Below are 27472 nucleotides of genomic sequence, written 5' to 3' on the forward strand. Positions count from 1 at the left end.
TAGTCACAGAAGGAGTTGACTTTTCTTCTGCTTTAAGAGTATGCTTAAAATATGGTTGTATCTGAGAATATTGGATGAAAGTGCTTTAGGAGTTGGCCTTGGGACAAGAGGGAAAGAAATTGCTGCCCAGCTCTTGTTTTTTCTTTTCTTTTCTTTTTTTAATTTTATTTTAGAGGCCATTCTTGGCTTGTTAGAGGGTCCTAGACCTCTGTAAAGGTTGTTGTCTAGTTGGAGTACAGGGCATCTTTGACACTACAATTTTGAACCCCCACGTCAATTTTTTACTCTGTATCTAAAAATACAGACTTTAAAATGAGAACCTTAGCAGGCTTGATAGCTTTTCACTAAGAAAGATATTTCTAGAGTGAATGCCATTGGGCCAGTTTAATTCCTTGGATAATTTTTAATATAGAATTAATAAACTATTTCCAAATATTTCCATTTTCATATTTCTAAAATTATTTTCCCTGATATCGATTATTTTCTGTGTAAATTTTATGATAAAGATTAAATTTATTAGTCAGTTTTTGAAAGTTATAGCTTCTGCCATTGTGAGTTTTCTATGAAACCACCAATTTACCAAGTTCAAATCCCTGAAGTCAAATTTTGCAACACTACATTCTTTATCAATGTCGAGTCATGAACACATTTTATGATGGGATGTTTTAGCCACTGGAACTCTTATTTGAAAGTTTTACTAATTCTATTCTCTCCTCCATATCAAATTGTGCAGTTTCCATTGTCATCATTCAGAAGCAGTTCTTCAGTACATTCATCTGTCACACATTTTTGCATGGACTACTTTAAACATTGTCAAATTTATTTTATTTTGATTATTTCTACCAGAAATATCATTGGATTCAGGAATGCTATTTCATTTTTACTTCTTAACTCATGTGTGTTACTGTTATTAGCAGTTGTCTTTGGACATTTCTTGGTGGCTCCTTTGGCTGGGATTGGCTGTGTCTTTGTCCAGTAATCTGGTTCTGTTGTGCCCTTTCCGGAAGAGAAAGTGGAGAGGTCAGATTCAATGTAAGGGAGGGTTGGAATGTCCAAATTTGATTGGAGCTTTAAAATAAGATGAGAAACATGGTCAGATTTGACTTTAAAAAGTCCATTCTGGCTTTTGAGTAGAGACTGAATTGGAGAAAACAAAAATGGTTGGGAGATGGTTAGAAACTACTGCAGAAACACAGGTGAGAGACAAATTGCAAACATTTATATAGCACTTACTACGTGTAACAAGCATTAGTTTAAGCATTTTGTAAGTTTTAACTCATTCTATCTTGATGACAACTCTGAGGAGGTAAGTATTATAACTATTTCCATTTTACAAACAAAGAAACTGAAGTACAGAAAGATTCAGTATATGTCCAAGATTACAAACTAGCAAGGGGATAGGGGTGGATCTAGAATTCAGACCTGGGTAGAAGGACTTCAGGGACTGAGCCCTTGACCCCTCCAGTGGTTTTCTCATCCAAGAAAGAAAAGCGTGGCAAGGAGGTTTTTGAGAAATGCTATGAGAAAATGGAAATTATGGGACTTGGTGAAAAGGGTATGTTTCTGGCTTTGTGTGTGGTAGGTGGTAGGGCTATTCCTTGAGAAAGGGAAGTTGTTTAAGGGAAAGATAATGTGTTCGGTTTTGAAGCTGAATAAGAGAATTCTAGCTATAGTGTACTAAAGAGCCTTACTCTGTTTTTGATGTTTGACTACTGACATCTTTCAAGCCCCATAGCTCCCCCTCTTCCTTCTGTCTCCCATGTGAGCAAACTAGTAAGAAAGTTTTATGCTCCCTCCCTTGACACCAAGGAAGTTCAAAACCTGGCCTACATTGGGAACCCTCACCTTGGACCCAACCCCTAGCAACACCAAAAGCCAGAGCCAGTCACCCCTCCTTGCTCTGTCAAGCCATTTTTGGACATGCGTGGCAGCCTGCCCTGCTCTCCCTGAAAGCCTCATTATGTGAGTGATGAGTCTGTTCATCCCCTCTTGGTGCATGTGTAGCATTAGTCAGTTTTCAACATTCAAACCAAATTTTGGGTCAGAAGTTGGTACAACCTTCATCCCACACAGCGGATTGGGAAATGTGGTCTAGGTGGGTTTTGGTGAGCATGTAGCTGTCGCCACCACGGATATGCTGAGTTGAAATGTCAGTTGGTCATTGAGATAAGATGTTTCAAAGACAGTAGAATAGAAGGGTCTGAGGAAAGAGTTTTGAGCTGGAGCTGTACATTTATAAATCACCTTCTAGTTGATGAAAGGAGAAAAAGGAAAGAAAAGGAAAAAGAATAATTCTGTTCCTAATGTCGTTTTTGTTTAATTTTCATGTTCAAAGATTGCTTTCCAGAACCTCACTAGCAGTAGTTGGTGTTGGGGGGTGGGCGGTGGGGATTGAGTAGGAAGATGTTGAAACCATTTCAGAATGAGCAGCATTTACACTCACACACACACACACACACACACAGAGGAACACACGCACGCACTTTAAAAAATGATTTGGCCCTTCCAGTTTCCTGCTCTTTTAAGCCTCCAGCGAGAAGAAAAAGGAAGTAGCAGGCTAATTGGAGAGAACTGTGAGGGAAAGGCAGAGTTGATAAAAGAGAGAGGAAATCAGTTTGCTATTTTAAGGATATGAAAGTCTTCTCATAAGCCATTATGGTCTCCTTGCCAGTTAATTTCATTTCGAATGAAGTTGAAAGGTAATCTGATAGGTTTTGTTATTTCTGCAAATAATTCATAAATTCAGATGAACTCAGAACTCTGGCATAGAATGTAGGAGGATTTCAAAGTCTGACAAGGTGATAATTACCAGGACTGCACTGGAACTGACAGCTGGTATTGGAATGATCTCCTTTTTATTGAAATCCTCAGTGTGATTAGGAAAAAAGACAGTTTAATTCAGTTAATCTGAAGCAGCCAGTAGACCTGAATTGCTTCAGTGCAGACAAGCAGAGCTGATGTGTGTGGAGATGGTAGTCTTTGTGGTTGATTTAGAACGTCATACACAGAAGACTCTCACATTTTACTGATGACAAGAGCAGTTCAGATATGCAGAGAAGAATGGCATGTTCAGTTCCAGAATCCTGAAGCAGCCTTAGAAAGGGAATCCGAATACACTTAATTGCACTAGCAAGCTCATTTGTAGTAGGTCCCGCTTTGCTCAGGCTGGAGACATATTGATGCATTAGTTGGTTACATTCATTCTGCAATCTCTCCCCTCTCCATCGCTCCCCTACGGATAGCAGAAAGTGAAGACAACATAAATATTTGTCTGATGAACCAGAGGAAAGATGGGCTTTTATAAACAATAAAGTATTGCTTTATGGTAAGGATACCTAAGCAGATAGAATATCTTCTACGACCTGAAATATCTGTAACCTTATGAAAAAAAACACAGTTTATGTAAGTTTAAGTTTCAAGATGACCATACAGGTATTGGATAGAGTGCATATATTAGATAATTAGTACCTGCAAGTTATTCATCTATTTATTCATTCATGTATTATTTATCCACTCATTCATTCATTCATTCATTCATTCATTTATTCCAGACAAGTTTATAAAACCTCTGCCACGTACAACATAAAATGCATAAAGATTAATAAGATGAGGCTTCTTTTCTCAGTCCTCCAGGAGTTCACACCTGTCCATTTCTCTACCACTGTCTCCATCCATCCATTCATCCACCTAATATGCCCACTGGGACCTCAGTGGCCCTTAGTGGTTTAACCAAACTTCAAATCCTCACTATCATAGCTCTGTGAAACTCCAAAGTCGTCCTAATGGTTTCTCTGTGTCCCTGAGGCTTCTTTTCCTGCTCTCTGCCTTTGTGCTTTAGGGCTTCCTGGGTGGTCTTTATTCCAATACATCAGCATGGACACAAAGGCTTGCCCCTTCACTAGTTTCCACTTCTCCAATTGTTGTGTCTCAACTATTTTGTGAGTTCAATAATTTTACTCAAGATGATAGGGAGGGGCAAAGGGAAGAGTCGTATCATGGAGCCTTTGCTCTTCACCCCTTTCTTCTCCGTTTATCTCATTCTTGTGTTTCTTCTCCAGATGCACCAATAAATATGACTTCCAAACCACCTCCCTCTATATATCCTATAATCTTTTTTTCTTTTTTTTTTTTTGAGATGGAGTCTTGCTCTGTTGCCCACGCTGGAGTGCAGTGGCACGATCTTGGCTCACTGCAAGGTCTACCTGCCAGGTTCAAGCAATTTCTCCTGCCTCAGCCTCCTGAGTAGCTGGGATTACAGGCATGCACCACCACACCTGGCTAATTTTTGTATTTTTAGTAGAGACGGGGTTTCACCATGTTGGTCAGGCTGGTCTCAAACTCCTGACCTCGTGATCCGAGGCGTGAGCCACTGTGCCAGGTCTATATCCTACAATCTTATACCAAAGTAAATCATGCCCTGGAGGCTCAACTTTTACCCCAAGTCAGTTGATCAAAAAACCATTTTCTGAAGAACTTTTCCTTAAAAGGATTTCTAGAAAAGAAAATTTCTTGCCACCAGTACTGTATATTATTTATCTGTGTACTTCTGTCTTAAAACCTCAGTCTTAAGACTTAGCATGGATAGATGAGTGAATGTGAAGGAAAATAGGTGATTGACAGGCAGGTGAAGCAGTAAGCTTTGAAACTAGTGTCAGCTTCTGCATATCTCAGAAAAGACAATGAAAACTTTAACAATTATAGTTCTATTTGCATTTCTTATTAAACTAATGTTTTTAAAGTAAGTGTCTTGGCCTGAAATCATAGACAGCAAGGTACAGAAATGCATTCAATTCTGTTTAAACAAAAGAGCATGTATTAGTTATCTATTTCTATGTAATAAATTACTACAAAACCTTGTTGCATAAAACAACAAGCATTCATTATCTCATAGTTTCTGAGGACCAGGAAACTGGGAGATGTGTTGCTGATGGTTCTGGCTCAGGACCCCTGTTGAGGGTGGAGTCCAGATGTTGGCCAGGACTGCAGCCATCCAAAGGGTTGATCAGGGTGGAGGATTTGCTTCTGAAGTGGCTCCCTCATAGGGCTGTTAGCAGGAGGCCTCAGTTCCTCATAATGTTGGCCCTATTTCACAACATGGTATGTGGCTTCTACCAGAGTGATTGGAGAGAGGGAGAAGTCAATGTGTTTTATGACCTAGCTTGGGAGGACACTGCACATGGGCATGGTGGCTAGGAAGTGAGGATCAAGGGCCATCTTGGATGCTGGCTACCACCGGGCATTTACTTATGCGCATCAGAATCAATTTTATGAACATCTGAGAGCACAAAACCAGTTTTATAGGTGGACTGGGAAGACAAGAACTTGTGGTCTCTTCCGTCCCTGCTTCTTTTTAGTTCTTTTTCTTCTCCTAGTGCCCATAGCTTAATATGATCACTTCAGGATCCAACTTCATATACTTTTCAATTCAGCATTAGCAACAACCATAATAACAATGTATTTTGCTATAATTGTTTTTTGAGACAGGGTCTTACTCTGTCACCCAGTGCAGTGTTGCAATCTTGACTCACTGTAGCCTCAACCTCCTGGGCTCAAGTAATCCTCCCACCTCAGGCCTGGAGGTAAATGCCTGTAGTCCCAGCTACTCAGGAGGCATGAGCCATTGTGCCCGGCCTCACTAATGTATTTTACAATTTTTATTTTTGCAGTGGCTAACATTTCTTGAGTGGTTGTTTGTCTATGCAGTGTGTTAACTGCATTGCCAAAGTGATTACATTTAATTCCAAAATCATATGCCTATTTTACAAATGAGGAAACTGAGAATAAGTGATATGTCAAAGGTTACAGTGCTAAAGTTTCTGTGCCATTCATTTCAAGTTTTTTTACACAGAATCTCACTGGTCATTGCCAATCCAGTTTCCGTATGTGGCCAGAAAGATGCATGTCATAGCAGAGAGGCTTCCCAATTCTGAGGCTGTGGGCACAACATACTAAGCTAGATGAGAAAATTGAGCATGGCAGGAAAGTTGATTAGCTTATTTGCTTCAGTAAAAAATCACTTTGTGTTAAGCCTAGGACCTTGCCTTAATTGCCACCATTACGAAATAGAAATCTACTTGTAGAGTGTGCAGATAGCAGCTAAAAGCATTAAAAGTACTCTGAAAGATTTTCTCTCAGAATATCAGCAGTTTAAATGTATGCTACCTTTTTTTCATGTTAATTTTTTGCCATCCTGTGGTTTGCTTTACAGCTACTGAAGAAGCAGGGGGTTTTGAAATGAGATACAAGCAAAAACTCTAGAGGATGGGTCTATGGTGGGTGTGTTTTCAAATATGCCTCTAGCTCCCCATCAATAGAGCAGATAAGAAGCCAGGATATCCCCATAAGAAGTAAAGAAATAACTTAAATGCCAAGCACTTCATCCAACTCTACTATATTTTTGTCTCATTCCATCTTTTTATATTTTTATTTTGTTTTTCAGAAAACCAGGGTGGCGAATATCAGGAATGTGGATAAGTAGGAGACAGGAGTGTTCATTCCATTCATTCATTCATTCATTCATTCATTCATTGAACAAACACGTGTTGAGCTTTAGTGTGCAAGGTATTGTGCTGGGGGATGGTGTGTTCAGAATTCATTCACCATCTTCTGATAGTATTTGTTGAGTACTTTTTAGCTCCCTGACACCCTGTTCAGTGCTGTGAAGGTTTAGGGAAAAAAAGTGAGTGAGTAAGTTAAGTGAGACAAGCTTCTTGTTCCAAAAATATCTTGAAACCTCATTGGGACAAGAGAATCAACATGAACCAATTGAGGAATGAAACAAAGTAGTCATTAAGTGCAAATTTTTGTGGTATAATCTCTGGGAGTACCAGGAATTTTTAGAGGAGGCTGATGAGGAAGGCAGGAGAGCTGGGGAGACTTCTTGGTGGAGGTGTCACTGCAGTGGGGCTCTGATGACATGCAGACCATGCTGCTGTTCTCATAGGGGGCTGCTTCAAAGAGCCAGGAGAGACAGGTGGGGTCATAAGTAAGGAAAGTGACATTCTGGAGAAAGTCCCACCACTCTGACTTGGTTTCACCCTAAGTCAGACATTTTCCTGTGTACATCTCCCCTTCCCACTCCCCTCCGAAAGTTCAGAGCTAAACTGGGTGCTTGTGGTGAACATTCAAGTTCAGACTAGGCCAGGTTAGAACCTTGTGAGCCCTGACACTGCAGCCCACATTCCCCACTGGACTCCAAAGATGAGAATTCCACCCAGAGGTAGGGACAATTCCCTGGAGCCTTTGGTCTTTCTCTGGTTCTAACTGAGGGACCAGGAGCCAGGATGAGGTGGGGTCAGGAGAGTAACCAGGGATTATGGCATGATAGGACAGCTAGAAGGGACTGGTATTATTCAATCCGTAGAATACAGGAAGATGAAATAGAAATGATTCTTAAGTACATCAAAGCTCTTATACAGTGAGAGGCTGGTGAACTGTGCTGTTTTCTCTGAAGGCATTTGAAGAAATCAAAAGGGCCATTATAAAACAGAAAGTTTGGGTTTAGCACTGTTGGGCTTCCCCCTCCCCACCACCTTTGACATGACGTGACATCTTGGCACAATCCACCTACGAGGGGACCTTTAGGATTTTCCTAGGGTGGCCAACCATCCCAGTTTGCCCAGGACTTTCAGTGTTAAAACTGGGATGGTCCTGGGCAAACCAGGTACCAAGAACACCTCTCTTGTACTTACCTGCTCAGTTCTGCTTCTCCTCCTGGCCCTGGCTCAGGTGTGGTCCCCTCTAGCACTGCCCAAATAAGGGAATTGTGACCCCTCCAGATGGAAGAGGGTAGTCCCAAATTGATCTGAGCAGGAATTTGCCCAGGAGCACATGATCTGATGGATCAGGACAGGTTCCTGGTCATAGCTGGAACCCACTGTGCCTTGCAGCAGACCTGGCACCGAGAGAATAAAACTGGAATCATGAGCAAGGTCTGATGCCAGGGGTGTCGGGCACAAGGAAGATGACACTGCAGAAAATGAATCTATTCTTGTTTGTTTGTTTGTTTGGGGTTTTGTTTTGTTTTGTTTTGAGACGGAATCTCGCTTTGTCGCCAGACTAGTGCTGTGGCATGATCTCGGCTTACTGCAACCTCCAACTCCCTAGTTCAAGGGATTCTCCTACCTCCGCCTCCCAAGTAACTGGGATTACAGGCATGAGCCACCACACCTAGCTAATTTTTGTATTTTTAGTAGAGATGGGGTTTCACCTTGTTGGCCAGGTTGGTCTCAATCTCCTGACCTTGTGATCCACCGGCCTTGGCCTCCCAAAGTGCTGGGATTACAGGTGTGAGCCACCGCGCTCCACTGAAAATGAATCTATTCTTGTGCCCAGTTACCCCAGGGTGGGAAAACAGCCCCTGACAAAACGGACAGATCCGCAGACTCCATCTTTCTCGTTCTTACATGAGTGAACTTAGTCACGAATCTCGCGGATCCTGCGAGACTTGTCAGGCACAGTTTCTGACAGTTAACAAGACTGACTTTCTGCTGACTGAACTTACTTTTCAAGGGAGTACATTTCTTTGGAATAGTTTTAATTTTATCTTAAACAGAAATAAGTTTTTAAATTTTTATTTACTTATTTATTTTTAGACAGAGTCTCACTCTGTCATCCAGGCTGGAGTGCAGTGGCGTGATCTCAGCTCACTGCAACCTCTGCCTCCCAGGGTTCAAATGTTTCTCCTGCCTCAGCCTCTGAGGCAGCTGGGATTATAAGCACCTGCCACCATGTCTGGCTAATTTTCATATTTTCAGTTGAGATGGGGTTTCACCATGTTGGCCTGGCTGGTCTCAAACTCTTGACCTCAAGTGATCCACCCGCCTTGGCCTCCCAAAGTATTGGGATTACAGGCATGAGCCACTGCGCCCGGCCTGATTTTATTTTAATTGAGTAATTTTAATTACACTTAAGCGTTTCTAAATGCTTGGCAACATGCTGAGTACTTCATTTGAATTATTTTACTAAACTCTCACAGGAATCCTATGGGTAAAGTGCCTTTATATACCCTGTATTTACAGGTGAAAAAACTGAGGTCAGGAAAGAGATCACAAGGCCAACAAGCTGGGAATCAGCCAGTGAGTCTGGCTCCAGAGCCCATGTTTTGAACTGTGCCATGGGCCTGGGTTAACCTGTCAGCTGAAATGAGTTTTAGAGATTCTGGATTTTACTTTCCTGTCTAAGAGATACCCTCTATTTATAGTTGGCTTCAGTAATCAAGTTAATAACCAATAACAATTATATTCAGCTGATTTTATTAGAAACTATCAACAATCCTAAAAATAGTCTCTGTTGGTTATCATGTTGATTCTTTTCTCCCCCCCCCCCCCAAGGCAGAATCTGTTGCCCAGAAGTGCAGTGGTGCATCCTTGGCTCACTGCAACCTCTGCCTCCTGGGTTCAAGCAATTCTCCTGTCTCAGTCTCCTGAATAGCTAGGACTACAGGTGTGCACCACCATGCCCAGCTAAATTTTTTTTTTTAGTAGAGACAAGGTTTCACCATGTTGGCCAGGCTGGTCTTGAACTCTTGACCTCAAGTGATTTGCCTGCATTGGCCTCCCAAAGTGCTGGGATTACAGGGGTGAGCCACCATGCCCAGCTGTTGATTCTCATTTTTAAAGGGGCAAAGAGGGGCAAAGAGGGGCAAAGAGAGGCAAAGCTGTGATTCTATTTAAAGGATCATTACTATTTATGCAAATCTCATCCCAAGACCACACTGGGGATGAGAGTTTACTAGTTTAAATGCTATTTTTCATGCATATAATTAAAAGGAACCAAGTTTAGGCAGTCAGAGGAGATGAAAGAGTGATATGGGACCTGAGTGCTCACTTCAGGAAACTCACAGCTACATTCTCCATGCTTAGACTTCAAGTCCCCAGACAGGATGCAGGAGAAGGAATTCAGTCTGTGCAGCCCTTTAGTTTGAAAATTTTTCAGTGGTTTGAGCCAAACCAAGCACCCAGGTTACATCCCAGTGATAAAACTTAACTGGATTGTCTAAAACAGTCTGGTCTCTGGGAAAGCGTAAAGTTTTAAGATTTGGCGTGACTATGCATCAGGTCCTACATACACAAGGGACAAGGATATAAAGCCAAATAAGACATAGTCCCTGCTTCCAAGAACCATACAATAATTTGTTTCCTCTGAGGGTAGCATGCACATGAACATATGAAACAATGCAGCTGTGACCAAGATTTGGCCTGGCCCTAGGGGAGCAGATGGGGGGGCCTCCTAAACCAGCTCAGGGGTGAGAAGGCTTGGGATTAGGGAGAGTATTCTGGAGGAAGGGGGCCTGAACTGAAATATGGACTTGGCCCATCTTGGAGCATCTGTAGCTACCCAGAGTTAAGAGTAGTGAAGAGCTTGGACCCTGATGTCAGCTGGAACTGAGGCTGAATCTTTGCTCTGCCAGTTATTAGCTATGTGACTTAGGTGAGTTACTTGTCCTCTCCAAGTCTTGGTTTTCTGATCTGTAAAATAGGAAGATGATAACACCAACTTTCATGGGGGTATTGTGATGAATCAAATAATGTACGTGAAGCTCTTAGCTTCACAGTGCTCAATTGATGGCAGTGTTATTGTTGTTATATGTTTGTCTAAGAGTCCTATTGTTATAGGACCAACAGGTTCATCTGCTGTCTGTGCAATAATAGACCAATACACTGAGACAGCAGGGTTTCCAGCAGAGAAAGAGTTTAACAATTGCAAGGCAGCCAAGAAAGGAGATGGGAGTAGACCATCAAATTCATCTTCTGAAGGAGTTTTGGGCTGAGGTTTACAAGATAAATGCAGAGGGCAAGAGGCTGGAAAACTGGGGTTGTGGATTGGTTGCAGTGAGGAGGATGAAATTATCAGGATGTGGAAACTACATTCTTTGCAAAGTCAGTTTCTCATGGGGTCCTTCAGACCAGCTGATGTCAGTAGTGTCACTGGTGTGCAGGACCTGAAAGAATTTCTCAAATAGAAAAATTAACATTTCATAATGCTCAAGTTCTTATCTATAGAGCAGTTATGGGGAACTCTAATCTAGGGTCCATGTGATTCTGAGGCAATAGGCATCAAACAGCTTTGAGAAAGTGGGCTAGAGAGCAGGCTGGCCTCACAATGAATGCTGAGTGTGCTGCAAGCTGGATTTATTTTCATTTCTCTCCCCCTCTTCTTCCCTGATTAACTTTATAAAATTTATAAGGATGTTTTCACCATGTGATGGCTGCTGGGCAGGGAGCTCAGTCTCTTGTGTGGGCAACCAGGGGTGTAATTTCAGAAGAGTCAGGGTCACCAGATCCCTCTGGAGCCCCTAAGCCCCTCCTTTATCCTCTCTTAATGTTAGAATGCTATTGACACAAGACAAAGCCTTCCATTTTGTAATCCCATGAGCATTAACCAGGAAGCCATCCAGGAGAAGGCTATTTCAGAGGATAAATCTGCTCCAGGCTTTTTTTCCTCAAAGTTTTTTTCTGCACAAACAGCGTTGCTACCACGTGGGTCATGGTGGAAGGCAGAAAGACAGGAAAAGAATGAGGAGAAAGAAAGTTGGGTGACACAGAATCAAAATTCCTCTGGATTTGCCCAGGTATATGCTTGGTAGTAGCGTGCTTGGGAGGAAAACAGATGGGGAGCTGGCAGGGTCACTCCCTGCATGGTTTGGGTGGACTTGTGCTCCTGGCTATCAGTCAGGTCTCATCCTAGGACCCTGCAGCCTGAGCAAGTGGTCAGCTCAGTAGGGGCTGGGAGTCTGGGCTCCTTGGGATGCTCCATTGCTTATCTTGCTCCCCTTGGCCAGGCCCATTTCCTCATTTTTCCAAAGCTGGAGTCCAGCGATGTGGGGACAGACTGGTCAGATAGTGGCTCCTTCAACCAAAGATTCTGTTGCCAACAGAAGCCTGAAGAATATGATACCAAAGGGCTGGGCAGGGGTGTGGGTTTTTCCTGATGGCAGCCTTGGGCATCGATTTATCTGATTTCTTTGACATTTTCTTCCAGTATTTCCCCCTCTTGGGGTAAAACATTTCCCTGAATCACTGGCATTGCTTTCCTACAATGGACTCTAGGGTATTGGCCAGTGACTCATGAATTGCAGCTGAACCAAGAAGACCTCATTTCTAGGGTGGCACTGTCCCAGTGAAGATCCTTGTCCTGGCCATGTCACTATCTCTGTCAATTCCCAGTCCTGACCTTCTGGTCTTTCATTCTCACACAGCCTTGAGTTGTGTCGTAACACCTCTCTCCACTTGGAGTTGATTGCTTTTCTGTCCTTTGAGGCCAAGTGGAGTTATATAAATCACCCATTGCAGGTGAGCAAGAACAATATTTTACCGGAAGGGCTGACCTATATCCAAATAGCCATGTCTAAAATGCAAAAGTGGTGGATAAAAATAAGCGGTGCTCATTAGATGGCTCCCTGCCCTATATAGCTGCTCAAAAACCTATGTCTTGTTCTGCCCAAGTGTAAATAGTTTCCCTATTTAGAAATGGCACAGTGGGAGGTAAATGAATTGGCTAGGAGAAACCAGTCATAACTCATCACATTGAGAAGCTTAAAAACTCTTTATGTGAAATATACTAATGCTGTGAGTTGCTGAAAGCCAGGCTGTGTGCTGGGAGCTTTACATACATTACCTTATTTAATCCTTCCACCGACTCTGCTAGGTTCTCCTTGTTCTGTTTTACAGATGAGGAAAGTAGGCTCAGCAAAGTTAGGTTAGCTTGCTCAGGGTGATGCAGATAGTGATAGTGAAATTGGCAATCAAATATTGGTCTCTCTTGTTGGGACAAAGCCCAGTGTTCTTCTCACTGAACCTCACTGCTAGGGATTGGCCAGGATGATTAGGTTATCAGGTGCATTTAGAGACCTGGTCTCTTATTATTGTCAAATAACTTTTGGTCTGGTCCTTGACTGAAAGGTGTTCTGCAGTGAGGCTGCTTATATGGAGAATAAAGCTTGAAATCAAATTCCCTCTTGCCATGGTCATGTCCATCCCTCGCTTCCCTGGATCTCAGCCCATTGGCAGGGCTCCTGTACCCTAACTGATGACCCATGTGGTAATGACACTGTGTACCCTGCCTGCCTCTATGCACTGATCTTTCCTGGATTTCCTAATGAGAATGGCCATTCGGATTTTGAAGCAGTCTGATAAATAGTGCCCGTATTCCCTGTCCAGATTCTGAATCAGAAATGAGGCAAAGAGTAAGGAAGCTGTAGGCCAAATCTCATCTTAGTTATAAATAAGGGCTAGATTGGAGAATGTAGTTTACTGCAGGAGCAAAATGAATTTCTGTTGCAGGGGAGTAGGAAACAAAATCCAAGATGAAGGTTGGCTTGCAGAAGTTTATTAGTTCTTTTGGAATCTACACCCATAGGAGGGGAAGGAATGGAAGCAGGATTGGCAGAGGGAAAAGTCAAGCAGTACTGCAGTCTTATCAAAGGTCTCAACCAATCCTGTGGAGCATGTTGGGTCTTTACACTTTTTTTTTTTGTTTTAATCTGGTCTTCATTTTTACTGAAGTTATCCATGATGAAAAACTCTCAATTGTTATCCTAGGGTTACTACAAACAGCAGATCCTGGCTATGACCACTGTACCAACTGCCAGCTACTATGAGGCAATGACTTACAACCCTTCTGGCTTTAAAAAAATTATTAACTAAAAAAAAAAATGCTAATACTGCTATCTGTGAATATTTTAGTTTGAAATAATATCTGTTCATATTTTACTTTGGAAGATGAGTCTCTGAAACCCTCCCAAATTAGTTATATACTCCTCTTTATTTGCAGCACTCATAGTTGTGTTTATTACTTTTTTCATTGACAAATAAAAATTTTATACATTTCTTGTGTACATGATATTTTGAAATATGTATACATTGTGGAATGGCTAAATCGAGCTATTTAACATATGCATTACCTCACGTACTTACAATTTTTTGTGGTAAGAACACACAAAATCTACTTTCTTAGCAATTTTCAAGACTCTAATAGATTGTTATTAATGATAGTCACTATGTTGTACAATTGTTCTCTTGAATCTATACTTCTATATGGGCTGGTCATTGGGTTCAGGCTGCTTCTGAAAAGTGGGTGTGACCTGGGGAGGCAGCAATCTTCAGTCAAAAGCAATTCCCAGAGAGGGCTATTCGCTGAGGGCTGTCAGCCAGTAGCACTCACCATACAAGGAGAGAAGACCTTCAGTCCCCAAGATGGATCTTGGAGGCTCATGACAGCATTCACTGCATGGACCTATATTTCATACATTTCCGGAAGCAGTGTCTCCAGCATTCTCACAGCCTTGTTTCCTGGAAGGGGATTACAAAATAAAGATTAGTGGGACAAACTACAGCTTCCGTCGCAACTGATATTCATTGTCTCTCTCATCCTCAGGAAATACCTCTGCTGGTTGAGTCACACTTCTTGCCAGTTGGTGTGACTTAGACCCTCATCCCTAATGACTCAAGTCCCTGGACACTGCCTCAGGGTCTGGTTGAGGAACTTGCACATTGATCATCAAAACTGGTCAGAGGAAGTGCCAAGAGGCGCACAGCAGATCATCTGGGTGCCAGATTTCCTTGTGTCCCTACTGGGCACAGCAGCTCTCTCTCCTCCTGCTGGTCAGGGCCAATTTCCTCTGCCACGGTGGTGATACCACTTCTTGTGAGGTTCCTTGGCACAGGCCCCAAGTGTCCTGGTAGCATGTGCTACATCCTTTGGTAGGAATGTTCCCCCTCTGGAACCTGGACCTCTAAACCTGAAAAGCCTGGAATAGAAGGGATAGGAAGCACAAAATCCCCAGTGGGTTACAAGCAGTGACAGTAAATGGGGCCATGCCACTATAGTTTCCTACTACTGAACCCTGGAATTAGGTTCGGTAACTCACCCAATCACAGCCCAGTTGGGCCTGGAAATGGTGAAGCAGGGGGGATCAGAGTTACATCAGCTTCCTCCTCCTCCCTTACCCCGACTTCGTTCTCATACAAGGACAGACTTGGCTCCTGGAAGAACAATGGAGGATGTGTACTCTTTGGGGACAGTTCTATTTTTTTTTTTTTTTTTTTTTTTTTTGAGACAGAATTTCGCTCTTGTTGTCCAGGCTGGAGTGCAATGGCACAATCTCAGCTCACTGCAGCCTCCGCCTCCCAGCTTCAAGCGATTCTCCTGCCTCAGCCTCCTCAGTAGCTGGGATTACAGGCATGCACCACCATGCTCAGCTAATTTTGTATTTTTAGTAGAGATGGAGTTTCTCCATGTTGGTCAGGCTGGTCTAGAACTCCCAACCTCAGGTGATCCTCCTGCCTCGACCTCGCAAAGTGCTGGGATTACAGGCATGAGCCACCGTGCTGGCCAACAGTTTTATTCTTAAGAGGAAAAGGGAGCAACTGAGCCAAGCATGTCCAATTTGCTCTTCCCAAGTTAATCGATGAGGTATCACCTGACTTTCCCTGTGGCAGAGTGAGTGCAGTGGTGGAGAGATGCTGACAGTGTTATGCCAATGGGGCTCCCTCCACTTGGAAGGAAACAGCAAGGACTGTGAAGAATTTTCTTTCTTCAAAAGCTCCAAAGTGTTGTTTATTGAGCACTTACTCTTTGCCAAGCTCCCTGCTCAGTACTTTTCTTCAGTTATTTTCACAACAATCCTTTGAGGTGGGGACTATTTTTGCCTCCAGTTTATTGATGATTAAATAAAGTACATCCCTGTAAATAAATTGACTGAGAGTCGAACCCAGTCAGGCCCCATGGCCCAGGCTCCGAACCACTAATTTAGCAGCTCTTTGGCTGGTTTGCTTAGGAATCATCTGGGGTAGTTTGTGACAACTCAGATCCTGGACCCACCTTCAAAGATTCTGATGGGCTTGAGGCAAGGTCCAGGAATCTGAATTTTTAAAATAATTTAATTTAATTTAATGTTAAGTTCTGGGATACATGTGCAGGACGTGCAGGTTTGTGTGCCATGGTGGTTTGCTGCATCTATCAACCCATCACCTAGGTATTAAGCCCCACGTGCATTAGCTATTTATCTTGATGCTCTCCCTTTCCTTGCACCCTCCATGACAGGTCCTAGTGTGTGTTGTTTCCCTCCCTGTGTCCATGTGTTCTCATTGTTCAGCTCCCAGTTATAAGTGAGAACATGCAGTGTTTGGTTTTCTGTTCCTGTGTCATTGTGCTGAGGATAATGGCTTCTAGCTTCATTCATGTCCCTGCAAAGGACATGATCTTGTTCCTTTTTATGGCTGCATAGTATTCCGTGGTGTATATGTACCACATTTTCTTTATCCAGTCTATCATTGATGGGCATTTGAGTTGATTCTATGTCTTTGCTATCATGAACAGGGCTGGAATGAACATATGAATTCATGCATCTTTATAATAGAATGATTTATATTCCTTTGGGTATATACCCAGTAATGGGATTGCTGGGTCAAATGGTATTTCTGGTTCTAGGTCTTTGAGGAATCACCACACTGTCTTCCACAATGGTTGACCTAATTTACATTTCCACCAACAGTGTAAAAGCATTCCTATTTCTCTAGGAATCTGAATTTTAACAGGTTCTTCTTTACCCCCTGCCAGGAGAATATGATTTAAGTGTCATGACCCCCATCCTTTGAGAAATACTTCATGATACTATACTTTCTTCTCATGTGTAAGCCCAGGGCATGAAAATGAATAAATGCTACCCAATAATTGGGCATCTTTTCTGTTTCCACTGCTGGAGGGAGGGGCAGATGGGTTGGAGGAGCACAATGTGAGGATAGGCAGGTTCACCTTGCTTTTATGGAGCATGGGTCACCAAAGATAATGCAGCACACCATAGGCGGAGGGGCTAAACCATGTGACTCAGACTGGAAACACTCTAAGAATTTAGAAAACAGAGCCTCTACTTTAGTGGGACCTGAGTGGTCAGCAAAGGAGTTAGTAGGCAAGCTGGGCTGGTGAAGGGGATACAGCACGTGGGAGTAAGACAGGGAGGAGCTACTTGGAGAATACGTCTAAGGGAAGGAGGTTAGACGTGGGGAACTGTAAGAACAGATGTGATATGGGAAGTAGAAGCAGAGACACATGAGATTATGTTGGCAGTAAGCAGGTGCACAGTATCACGGGGTGTCAGCCTTCTCATTGTGGAAAGCATGAGCCTCAGCCCCAGAAGAACATGAAACATCCACAGAGAGCCTGAGAAACCATGAAGACCAAAAAAGAGATAATGGAGCAGCAGCATCCAGTGCGTGTTCGACAAGCGTGTATTGCGCGTCAGGCATCAAGTCAGTACTTACGATGCAGGGAGGACTAAGACTCTGTTCCCACTCTCCATAAGACACTCCCAAAGTGTAGAGCTAGGGAAGACAGCTTCCTTGTGTTCATTTCTTTCATATATTTAACTAAGTTTTTAAAAAAATTTTATTTTCGAAGCACATAAGGCAGACTTTGTTAGCTTTGAGGGGAATCTGTGCTGGGTAGGGAGGTGGTAAGAAAAGGATGAAAAGAGAAACAGTCTTTTCTCCTAACAAGTTAATGTTTGAATAGGGGGAATAAGACATAATAGGATGTAGGCATAATAGGATGTAGAAGCTAAGACTGGATTCCAGTCTTCTGGGATTCCAAGTTCTTCTGCACAAGCTTAATGACAATAAGATTGCTTCTGACTTCACTCCTCGCCTTGACCACACAGATGCAAGGTTTTGGCTGTGTTAGGTCATTGCATGGGGAAAGGTGTCAGTCAGTGTTGGGCAAAAGCAGAGGCAGGATCTGAGGGCAGGACAAACTGGGGGCTCCTGCTTGATTGTCTCTCTTTGGGAGCAAGTTGTGTCCCTAGCCTTTCAGACGTAGGCAGAGAGGAGATTTCAAGTCAGATGGTGCCTGTACAGTCTATGGAATAGGCCCTGTCTTGAAGCTAATGAGGTCTGGAGTTGATGTTGCCTGCGTCTCCTTTCTGTGATCACTTTCATGTCACTCACCCATCCCAGATGCCATGGTGTTCTCAGTGCCCCAGTTCGGCGGTTTCCTGCCCCACTCCACCTTTCCCTTCCTGATCCTCAAGAAAACTGACTTCTTTTCCTAGGTCCTAGGCCCCCCATCTCCACTTTGTAAGGGGCATTCTGAGCATGGAGGCTAATCAAGATATTCTGTGTCCAATGGAAGCCTAACGTGCCACCCCTTCCAAGGGCAGTGCATTTTAACTCAGACCCAATGCCCCAACCAAATGAAAGATCTCTAATCTGGAATTTTCAACAATGGGGCTGCTGGGTCAGGGTGCACCAGATCTCAGCAGGTTTTTCCAGAAGCCTTTCAAATGCCCCAAGAGGCTGAGTGGTCCACCAAGTGCCTGCGTGTGTGCAATCAGGAAGCTTGAGTCTGGGTTCTCTCCTGGGGCAAGTCGCTACAACTCCCAGACCCTCATTTCTGCTATTTGTAAAATGGAGAAGACACTTCCTATGATGTCAAGTGACCGACTTGTTCCCAGGTAAAAATGAAATGGAAAGCTGCTTTGTGAACCAAAATGCGTGCTTTTCTTACAGTGTGGGGATGCTGGCTGGCAACGGCTGTGAAGTGCAAGGCCGGGGGAGGCAAGAGGGTGCTGGTGGGAGGAGAGCTGCGGAAGCAAGAGTAATCTGCAGAGTTAAAAGCAGGCTGTGTAAGGAAGGGGCAGGTGGCCTTTCCAGAAATCTATACATGGCTGTCTAATTGCACACAGCATGGGATTTAATGCAACCTGCATGACAGTTCCCTGCCTCCAGCCCCTCCTTCCATCACCCCTGCAGCTGATGGAGAAGTTGAGTTTAGGCATTAAAAGGGTCGTTTTGCAGCAGCAGAAGTTATTTCTGCTACCTTGTCTCTTATCATTAAAAAAAGAATAGAGAAACTTCCAGAAACGTTATTTTGAGGAGAGGGGCTTGGTTCATCTGCTGACAATGAGGCAGTGAGAGGAAGACACTAGAGAACGCAGCTCTCCATGGAGGGATCCGGGTGGGTGCTGTAAGTCCCAAGGACCCCACAAGACTGCCCGCCTGGGCTGACCTTAGCAAAGACTGGACCAGCTTGGTAATTATTCAGAGACTATTAAGTGCGTGTTGCTTGTGGATTAATTAGTTTAGAAGAAGGAAGGAATTAAGTGGCATCTTAACATGATGGGAGGCTTTATGATATTATGAACCACATTTAATCTAGCCTCTCTGATAAATTTATAAGCACACTTAGCAAATAATTGCATCCAATTATAATTGCAATTATGGCTGGAGGTAGCTGCAAGTGGTCTTAACACAAGCAAGTCACAGTCTCAAGGATGTGTAATTCACATCAAATATACAGGGCATTTCAGACCTGGTGGGGTTGGGAGAAGGAGGAAGGGAAGAGCAGGAGGAATTGAACAAGGATGCAAGAGAAAAAAATGAAGAAACAGAGAAGGCATAACAATGTCCTTTCCTCTGCTGATTGAAATTCAGTAGAGAAGCAAAGAAACTGTGAAAACAGATGGAAATGCAGAGTAGACAATAAAGATTTAATCCCCAAATGAAATTAGTGAGTCGGTCTTCCATCACAATGAACACAATGAACCTGTATTGACCTCTGAATTAATTTTCATCTCAGTTGAAAAAGCACTTGTTCTTTACCAGCTATCCGGAGACGACACACAGTTGCCTTCATTTGGGTTGTGTTGATCCCAGGTTTCTGGAAAGCTTGTCCTTACTCACTTCGAAGGATTATAGTTTCTACTCTGACACTCGAAGAGTAATCCGTTCAGCAGGGTGAAGAGAAAGCCTCGCTGACTACAATCAGATAATGTTGTTGAAAGTCCTTCCAATAAGCCGTCTTATTTAAGGCTACATGAAACCTGAAGAAAAGGGCTGATAAAATTGGAACATATGGTCTTTACACTGTGTCCAGCATGGGTAAAAATGATGCCTTAGTAATACCTTAAATTATAAAGGGATTTATCCTTAGGAAGATGTTTAGAGCTAGTGGTTTCCACCATTAGAATCACCCAGAGAGCTAAAAAAAAAAAAAAAAAAAAAGGCCCCACAGCTCCACTCCTCAAGATTTTGATTTAATTGATTTGGGTGGGTTGCGAGCTTGGGTATTTGTTAATCTGCCCAGGTGGTTTTTTATATAGCTAAAGTAGGGAAATGCTGACTTACAGAGTTCACCTGACTGCAGTTCCTTATTGCAGAGGCAGGGCCCAGTCTTAGACGTTGATATTTAGTAGGTTTAGGGTGGGCCTGAGAATCTGCATTTCTAACAAGTTCCAGGGTTGTGGTGATGCTGCTGGACCTAAGGACTTCTCTTTGAGAATCACTGTCCTATAGTATTGTGTATGGACCCTGGCCCTTCAGCTTTCTGATGGTTAAACGTGGCCATGCCCAGTGACCTGCAAAAGTGAACTATGGCTGTGGTTCCAGCACCATTTTGGATCCTCCCTGAGTTGCTCCAAATTGGCTTCTTTTCTCCTCTGAGTTCTACCTGGCTCCTGACCCATGGCATCCTTCCCCACTAACCAGCAGCATTTGGCTTTTGGCTTGGCTTCCCTGGCTTGGACTCTCTCAGCACTTCTTCAGGTCTTGCCTTGGTCTTTCTCCTCTGACTGTGCTCCTGGATGGCTAAGAAAGGATTCCTGGCTGGGCGCTGTGGCTCCTGCCTGTAATCCCAGCATTTTGGGAGGCCGAGGCAGGCAGATCACCTGAGGTCAGGAGATCGAGACCAACCTGAACAACATGGAGAAACTCCATCTCTGAGAAAATACAATACTGGGCGTGGTGGTGCATGCCTGTAATCTCAGCTACTTGGGAAGCTGAGACAGGAGAATCACTTGAACCCAGGAGGCGGAGGTTGTGGTGAGCCGAGATCACATCATTGCACTCCAGCCTGGGCAACAAGAGGGAAACTCTGTCTCAAAAAAAAANCTGGCTTGGACTCTCTCAGCACTTCTTCAGGTCTTGCCTTGGTCTTTCTCCTCTGACTGTGCTCCTGGATGGCTAAGAAAGGATTCCTGGCTGGGCGCTGTGGCTCCTGCCTGTAATCCCAGCATTTTGGGAGGCCGAGGCAGGCAGATCACCTGAGGTCAGGAGATCGAGACCAACCTGAACAACATGGAGAAACTCCATCTCTGAGAAAAATACAATACTGGGCGTGGTGGTGCATGCCTGTAATCTCAGCTACTTGGGAAGCTGAGACAGGAGAATCACTTGAACCCAGGAGGCGGAGGTTGTGGTGAGCCGAGATCACATCATTGCACTCCAGCCTGGGCAACAAGAGGGAAACTCTGTCTCAAAAAAAAAAAAAAAAAAAAAAAAAAAAAAAGAATGGATCCCTATCCCAAGCTGCTGTCCCTGGAGCAACCCTCCAGCACTGGCTCAGTTGCCATGCCTCCTTTGCCCCTACAAGGGCTGAAAGGAAGATGGATGGTGACAATGCAAACAGTGAGGATACCAGTGTGTTTCTCAACATTGTTCTCATGTTGCTGTCGGTTATCTTATATTCCCAATAACAATCATAATAATACTGATAGCTAAAGCTCTTTGAATCTACACCATGTGCCAGGCATATGGTATGCTAAATACTTACATGGATAATTTCCCTTTCTGTTTTCTTGTTTGCCCAACTTTACTATAAGTCACCTGAGGCCAAGGATTATGTAATTCACAGGTTGCCACTGTAATATAATGGAGCTGACGGTCTTGTGTGTCATTTAGTTAGCCCCCTCACTTTATAATATGTAGTACTTCTCTGATTGACTTGAGAAGTTTAAAGAGAGAGGAAAATATGAAGCTATGTAACAGGGCAGTCATTTGCCGCTGGACATTGCTGTGAATGTTCATGCTAATCCCACCAGCTGGGAGCATGCTGTTGACTTCCTGTCTTCTTGTGTAGTGGATACACTGCTAAGGCTGCTGTGCTGAACACAGGGTTAGTTGCAAGGTGGACTGGAATACTTCCCTTCACACTCTATTAGGGATCCACTACCTTCTGCAGTAAACACTGACGGCATGCATAGAAGTGACATCTATAACTACATCTCTCTTCATCTTGGGATGTCTGAAACATGGAGAAAGCCTGATATTGATAGCAATTGTGTGGTTTTGCCGATAGGCAAAGACCCTCAGATTATTTGGTAGTCAAAGGTTCTGGAGTTGCTCCCATCAACTCTCAGGACAGCAAAGGCTTGTCCTAAGGCACAGAGTGAATGTCCAGTCTCCACTCTAAAGTTATGTTTACATATTTGACATGTGACTCACCCTTGTAATGGATTTGGGCTATTTCTGAGAGTGGTATCTGAAGTATCTGAAGGGCTTTCAAGTAGGGATAATTTATAAAATTGGCTAAAGTGACATTAAGGAGAATAACTGTACATAAATTTCAAGTTAGTAGGTTTTAATTAAAATTTTAAAAATTGTGTTGGGGGGCAACATTTGATTCCTCTGTTAGACTAACATAGAAATGACTTTCTTCTAGCTAGGGAGTACCAGTCTTAACATGTGTGGAAACCATTGTAGCTGATTCTATTTTCATTTTTATTCTATCACATCAGAGGGTACATGTAGGGGGATCCAGGGATGGAATTCCCCTACAGTGGGTCTCCTAATTAATCCAGAGTCCTAGAAAAAGATCACAGATCTTTTCTTCAGCTCATTCATTCAGTCTAACCAGCATGACAGGCCACCTGTGCACTGGGCCAGCCCTCTGGTTCATAGGGCCAGACATCTGGACAGCAAGCTAATTTGAAACCCCATAGTGTGAGCACCTCAGGAGTTAGATTCTAAGGTAGGACTGGGAATGGGTTAGAAAGGAGTGCCTTAGTCAAAATTTTTGTATTCAATTTGGGTTAGAGTAAGTGAATGGAATCGAATGGAAAAGATTCTGGAGAATGGCAACTAAAAACAGGTGTTTTAAAAAATCTTGGGGAGCTTCTTCACATTGTTACCTATTGTTCGTTATGCTTAGTCAATTTAAGGCTCAGTAAAGTTTAAAAAAATGTTTTAAGGCATGGAATTTTTTCAAGCTTTTAAGAAACAAATGACTTCCATGCTAATTTCATTTATAGAAGACGCAAAGCCCCCAATCTGTTCTACAAAGCAAAACAAAAGAAAACACAGAAAGCAAATGACCAGCTTCGCTTCTGAATATAGACGAAGACATTCTAAATAAAACATTAGCAAATAGAATGCAGTCTTATTTCCCATAATGCAGTGGGGTGGATGCCAGGAATGCTAGGAGTATTCGAATTCAGCAAATACATTCATAGAGCTCGTAAGGACCTTACTGGTATTGAGGGCTGTCAGGACTACAAAGTGGGAGCCCTCGCAAGGTCTTGAGCACAGTGAGGTGATGTGATACGTGGTTTAAGTGGACCACTTTAGCTACTGTGTGAAGAAGTGATTTAAGGGAGGCAAGAAACTGGGAGTGAGTTAGGAGGTGTGGTGAGCAGAGTAACGGCCCACAAAGATGTCCACATCCAAATACTTGGAACCTGTGAAAATGTTATTTTACATGACAAGGAGCAATTAAAGTTACAGATGGAACTATGGTTGCTAATCAGCTGACCGTGAGGTGGGGAGATGATCTTGGATTATCCAGGTGCATAATGAAATCACAAGGGTCCTTATAAGTGAGAGGAAGGCAGGAGAGAGGCAGGCAGGGTGATGCAGTGTGAGAAAGACTTGCCCAACTATTGTTGGCTTTGAGATGGAAGGGGCCATGAGCCATACAATGCGAGTCATCTGTAGAAGCTCAATAAGGCAAGAAAATGACTTCTGCTTGGAGTCTCCAGATGGAAAGCAGCCCTGCTGACACCTTGATTTTAGCCCAGTGAAATCCACTTCAGACTTCTGACCTCCAGAACTGTGAGAACATAAATCTGTGTTGTTTTAAGTCACTCAATTTGAGGAGTTTGTTGCAGTGGCAATAGGCTACTAACACAGGTTGACTACTGCAATAACCCAAGTGGGAGTTGGCAGCGGCTTGGATTGGAATGATGGCAGAGAAAGTGCCAGGAAGTGGTTGGATTCTGGACATGGTCTGAAGTGAAGTCAATGAGATTTACCAAAAAACAAGGTATTTTATTGAGTTTGAGAGAATGAGAAGTCAATGTGAGTCTCAGTGGAGAGGAGATTTCGAGTTTCTGTAAAGAGGCAGTAGAATTTGAAAAAGTGCCCCTAAGAGACTGAGCACTTTCTTTTTCCCCCTTTCAGCCCTGCCCCTCATCATACCCAAAGACCAGTGATCTAGACTGAAACCATGCCAAATGGGTTTTGTGGACCATTTTTCTAGACCTACCCTGCAAAGGTTGGCCTTTAAGATATTGTCACCTTGATGAAAAGAATGATCAAGAAACAAGTTATCGAATTATGAGATTTACAGCATCTTTCCTATCCTCCTGACTGTGAAAGAAAGAGAATCCTTGAACCTCCCTCCTCCCTTTCTTTCCAAGGGAAACTTTGAATTTGTTAGTTCAATGCCTGGGCAGGAACATCTACTGGGAGAGGCCAGAACATTTCCATCAAAGAGGAGGCAAATATCTAGTGAGAGAAAAAAGTAGTTCCAAGAGGGGGAGCTGGGGAGACCGCTGGCTTTTGCCATGCCTCCTTTGCCCCTACAAGGGCTGAAAGGAAGATGGATGGTGACAATGCAAACAGTGAGGATACCAGTGTGTTTCTCAACATTGTTCTCATGTTGCTGTCAGTTATCTTATATTCCCAATAACAATCATAATAATACTGATAGCTAAAGCTCTTTGAATCTACACCATGTGCCAGGCATATGGTATGCTAAATACTTACATGGATAATTTCTAGACTTGAGTTGAGGAGTTGAGAGCCACCTGGATGGTTTACTGGAGAAGTGTTGACAGCAAGCTGGAAATGAAATGGAGAGAGACTCTTTGATCCACAAGATCTATGAGCAAAATTGAAAGGAAAGAAAGGGAGAGAGGGTTTTCAGCCACGTTGTCATGGATTGGAACTGTATCTTCTGTGACATTCTTTGAGAACATCGGTAAACATTGGCATTGCTTTTAAGTATATAGTTGAAAAACATCTTACGCCCTATAACTCATTTGTTAATCTTCCTGTGCTACCCTTCTTTCTTCGAAATTGTAAGTCCTCAGATTGTCAGTCTGTTCTGTTTTCTTAGGTGCTAAAAAATGAAATTACATTGCTTAGCCTTGAAACTGTGCAACCTTTCAACTGCTGATGAAAACAACCTCAGCAAGATGAAAATTTCTCCATTTTCCTGAAACTATCCTGCATCATAAAATTCACTGTGGGTGGTACCCCTAAAAATAAAAGACTTGTAAAAAATGTTTTTGCAATTCTTAATGGTCATCTTACTTAATAATTAGTTGTCCTGGTGAGGGAATAATGTTTAAGTTGATATCTCTGTTTTCTGAAAGATGTCAGTGTTGTAAGTTTTCATTGATACTTTCTTCTTCCACAGGAATGGACATAAAGATAGGTAAAACCTAAGACTTTGTTAGGTTTCTTATTTTGAACAAAACATTTGGGTATCTGGGTCTCATTCTCTGTTATTAGACACTTGTATTTGCTGAACCATGTTTCCTGGAATATAATGCTGAGTAGAGACTGGCCTCTGTGATTAACTGATGGGCTCACAGAAAGAATAATTTTCATAAACCTGGCAGAGAATGGGATTGAGCTGATCTCTCCGTACATCCTGGGGAGGTAAAGAAGTCATCCTGAGCAGTAGATTTCCACCACCATTCCCATCCCAAGCTGCATAGGAAAGAAGGATTGGAGCGGTCCCGAAGCCACTTGAAGAAGGGCCATTTGTCAAGAGAGTGCCTGTACCATCCAGCCCTCTTCACCTGCTTCTACTAGAGGCTCCTCCTCCAGTCATAGCCCCTCAGCTCTGTCCTTGAAGCTGTCTCTGGTTTTGACCCATTTCAGGGAAGAGTAAAATTAGGGAGCAAAAGCCTCACTTCTCCTGAGGTTAGTCAACTTTTCTCCCTATATTTTTTTCTTCTATTGACTCAAGGACTTCTTAATAGCCTGGACTGTTGATGCCACAGTTAAGAGATATCAATGGAATATCAGGAAATTTTTTTCCCAGTATTTTCATGAAACTCTTCCTCTGACCCTTCTCATGGCTTGTGGTATCACCTTTCTCATTGAAAGCTCTATGTATTAATCATGCATTTTAATCTTCTGTATTTTCTGATGTTTTGATATTGGTGGCTTTGCTGATCCCAAAGAGATGTTTACTCCCAGGGCTAACTAGTTCTTAGAGATAGAAAAGGATGGGTCTGCAAGTATACTTCTCATCTGGCCACTAACCAACCCCAAGCCCATATTCCCCAAACATTGCCTTTATCAGATGCTCACAGGGCTCTCACACTCTGGGCTGGAATTCCCCTGTCCTAACCGTCCCAGGACCAGGTCCTAGGCAACTCCGGACAGCTCCTAAACCTCACAGCGTGCCAGACTTATTCACACTAACCAACACTAAGTCCACTTATCCTGCCCTTCCTGTTCTTTCCAACAGACACCACAGTAAAGGCCCTTCCACACTTCCTCCCTCACTCTGCCTGCTGACTGACCCTGGTGCTTCCCCATGTGGCCCCGTGTGGCGTGGCATGCACCCTCCTCTGAGGAACTGTGGGTGACATACTATCTTTTCAGTGGCAGTCAACTCCTGATCCCAAATCATAATAAATTCACCATGCCCATATAATAATAAAGCTTGCATTTTGAAACACCCCAGCGTAATGCTGGACACATAAGTGGTGCTCAATACATGTTCATTGAATCAATGGCCAATGAGATGAGCAACTCAGCAAATCAAGGCTCTTGGATGTAGCTGTTAGGAGACTCTGAAAGTGATCAGGAAATTATTTCAAATAAGCTCTACTCCAAGTTGACTAAATACTAGACCCAAACCTTATGGCCAAGGTTTATTTCACATCTTAAATTATGTTTGGCCATGTCCTTCAACCAAGCTTACCAGACCAAACTATACAAAGGTACAGATATGCATGGAAAGCTCTGGCACCCACAGCATGCCAGGAGCAAGACATGTCCAAAATTTTCTTATACTCAACAACACTGAAATACTCCTACCATTATCAAATCAATTCATTGTTCCCTTAGAGGAAAAGAGATTCCCCCCTACCCCCAAAATTACAGAACATTTTGCCCTTGGACCTCTTCTTCAGGAGTTTTGGATCTCTTCTTCAGGAGCTTCGGGCATCTTCTACTTGAATTCACAGGGCTGTTTCTGCACTTTCAAGGTGGGCTGACTCTAGGCCCAAGCCGCTTCCAAGGTTCCAGGGTGTTACCATGGTACTCAAGAATGTTGCAGCATTATTTAGAAAGAAAATCACCAAATATCTCAACCAAATGTGACTGACGCAGTAGCTAATAATCTGAAGAGATAATTGTCTTACGTAAGAGCTCATTAAGAAAAGACATCAAAATGGGTATGATAAAATTGAACATCTGTTACTAATAAAACCTCTTAAAAATTAAGAATAGATGGACAT

General features: G+C 43.0%; 1 long non-coding RNA gene across 3 annotated transcripts; it reads right to left on the reverse strand.

Annotated features, from left to right (window-relative positions):
- Positions 1 to 867: 867 nt before the first annotated feature.
- On the reverse strand, positions 868 to 27227 carry LOC108521849 (uncharacterized). Of its 3 annotated transcripts, XR_001883297.1 has the most exons (8): positions 27135 to 27225; positions 24756 to 24870; positions 19596 to 19829; positions 14870 to 14984; positions 14384 to 14749; positions 14164 to 14291; positions 3020 to 3232; positions 868 to 996 (listed from the first exon to the last, which is right to left on the reverse strand). It is a non-coding gene; the product is annotated as an uncharacterized LOC108521849 (long non-coding RNA). The 3 variants fall into 3 exon arrangements; XR_001883298.1 differs by lacking the exon at positions 868 to 996 and having other exon boundaries at positions 2827 to 3232; positions 24756 to 24830; positions 27135 to 27227; XR_001883296.1 differs by lacking the exon at positions 868 to 996 and having other exon boundaries at positions 2827 to 3232.
- Positions 27228 to 27472: the final 245 nt, after the last annotated feature.

The sequence above is a fragment of the Rhinopithecus bieti genome, unplaced genomic scaffold, assembly GCF_001698545.2.
Source record: "Rhinopithecus bieti isolate Rb0 unplaced genomic scaffold, ASM169854v2 scaffold_61987, whole genome shotgun sequence".
NCBI lineage: Eukaryota > Metazoa > Chordata > Mammalia > Primates > Cercopithecidae > Rhinopithecus > Rhinopithecus bieti.